Source organism: Dendroctonus ponderosae, unplaced genomic scaffold, assembly GCF_020466585.1.
Source record: "Dendroctonus ponderosae isolate FM_Combo_2020 unplaced genomic scaffold, Dpon_F_20191213v2 Dpon_F_20191213_11, whole genome shotgun sequence".
NCBI classification, from domain to species: domain Eukaryota; kingdom Metazoa; phylum Arthropoda; class Insecta; order Coleoptera; family Curculionidae; genus Dendroctonus; species Dendroctonus ponderosae.
Window position 1 is genome coordinate 341802 of NW_026017213.1, and position 1779 is coordinate 343580.

A 1779-nucleotide genomic window follows, 5' to 3' on the forward strand; every position below is an offset into this window, starting at 1 on the left:
TTGTGTTGCTGCGTTATCGAAAATATTATCCTGAACTGTTAAGTCGCCATAACGTGTGGCCGTTAAAAATAGCATTTACAATACAGCACAGGGCTGAATACCGCTTAAATTCGACAACATTCAATTAAGCGAAATACGATTTGAAGATGTTAGACAAATCCAAAATGCTCTTGATGTGAATAACCAAAAATTAAATGACATTCATCATATTTCCAAAATTCCAGTTTTTGGACAATATTGTTATACTTTATATTCTTAATAATTGTATTAACCATCTTATATAAAAAGTATAATAAATTTAGATTAAATAGAACCAATTGCCAGATGCCAATTGCCAAAAAGGTGAAACTCCCGAAATAATTATATAAAACTTTAAACCCACTGTAAGTTCGTTTATAAGAAGGGAGGAGTTATAAACCCTGTAACTGATTGGTCAGCGATGTACGTTAACTCGGAGATAGTGCACACCTTGGTTGTGCTGCTGCGTTATCGAAAATGTTATCCTGAACTGTTAAGTTGTCATAACGTGAGGCCGTTAAAAATAGCATTTATGATATAGCACAGGACTGAATGTTTAACAGGTTGCCTATAACACAAGGATAAATTCTCTAAAGCCGCTCGGTAGATCCAGGTCAGCAAGTCGGCTCGTCCATCTTTGATAGTATGTCTATGGTCCAATGTCAAATGTGAAATGAGTGACATGTCATCGATCATCGATCGTCCAAGATATGAATTACTGTTTCCAATTCTTTCTTCATTACTAATTGATTCATGTTGTTACTGAGAATTCTAGTGTCCCAATAATAGTGCAACTAGAAGAAAAGTGTAGAGCGATCGTCAGATACAGTAAGTAGAATACGAGTATCTAACAGGTTTGAATGGCCCGATTTGTTGAGCAATGAGATTACACCTAAATATCTGGCATCATTATTTTCGGTCATGGCGTCGTTTATAACCTGCGAGATTCCATTTGTTTTGTTTTTGTAATTTAATAGGGTTTTATACAGGGTGTCCCACCGGGAACCACCGCGATCGATATCTGGCAAACTGTAAATGGAAGAAATGTGAAATTTGAAAGACAGTTTGCCCAAGTCATTGAGGGTAAGCGATCTAACATATTTTCAAGATGGCCACACCTCCGGTTATAGCGGATGTAGGTATCAACTTGCTATTTTAAATGGAAGACCTGATATATTATTACATTTTTTAATTCCATTCTAAATTTATTTCATGTGTAATATCTTATACCTGTCTAACCGTTTTTGACAAATTTGAAATTATATTATAATACAACATTATATAAGTTCTATATTGTTGAGGCGGATTTATTTTTTACAAACTTCTTTTTGGGTATTTCGCCTCAAAAATTTTTGTCTTTAAAAAAGACAGAATTTCCTCACGTCTTTTATTACAGATTGATAAATAGTGCTCCTATTTCGCAATAAGAACAAATTATTTATCAAAAAGTAATCAAGAACTATTACCAAGAGGGTATCCTGCGACACACTTAGGCTCAAGCTGTAAGAGAAAATTCCAATTAGTAGAGAAATTAATTTGAAAAATTACCTTGACGTTTCGATAGCTATTTTCTGCTATCGTTATCAAAAGAACCTAAATGAACCTAAAAAAGGGTATGTTAATAAATTGTATATCAATAGTAGGATAATATAATATATCAAAATTCGCTCTGATAATTCGTTTGTACAAATTGTCAGTTATGTGACTTTGACTTAATCTCATTGTTTAAATTAATAAAGGTAATGTTAATTAATAATTTTG

The 1779-nt window shown here is 33.0% G+C and overlaps 1 long non-coding RNA gene across 1 annotated transcript in view; it reads left to right on the top strand.

Annotated features, from left to right (window-relative positions):
* The first annotated feature begins 679 nt into the window (after positions 1-679).
* The window catches only part of LOC109540404, a 17285-nt gene continuing 16185 nt past the window's right edge, over positions 680-1779 (top strand). The window contains exon 1 of the long non-coding RNA XR_002172188.2: positions 680-846. This is a non-coding gene — a long non-coding RNA (uncharacterized LOC109540404). The remainder of the gene's footprint in view (positions 847-1779) is intronic.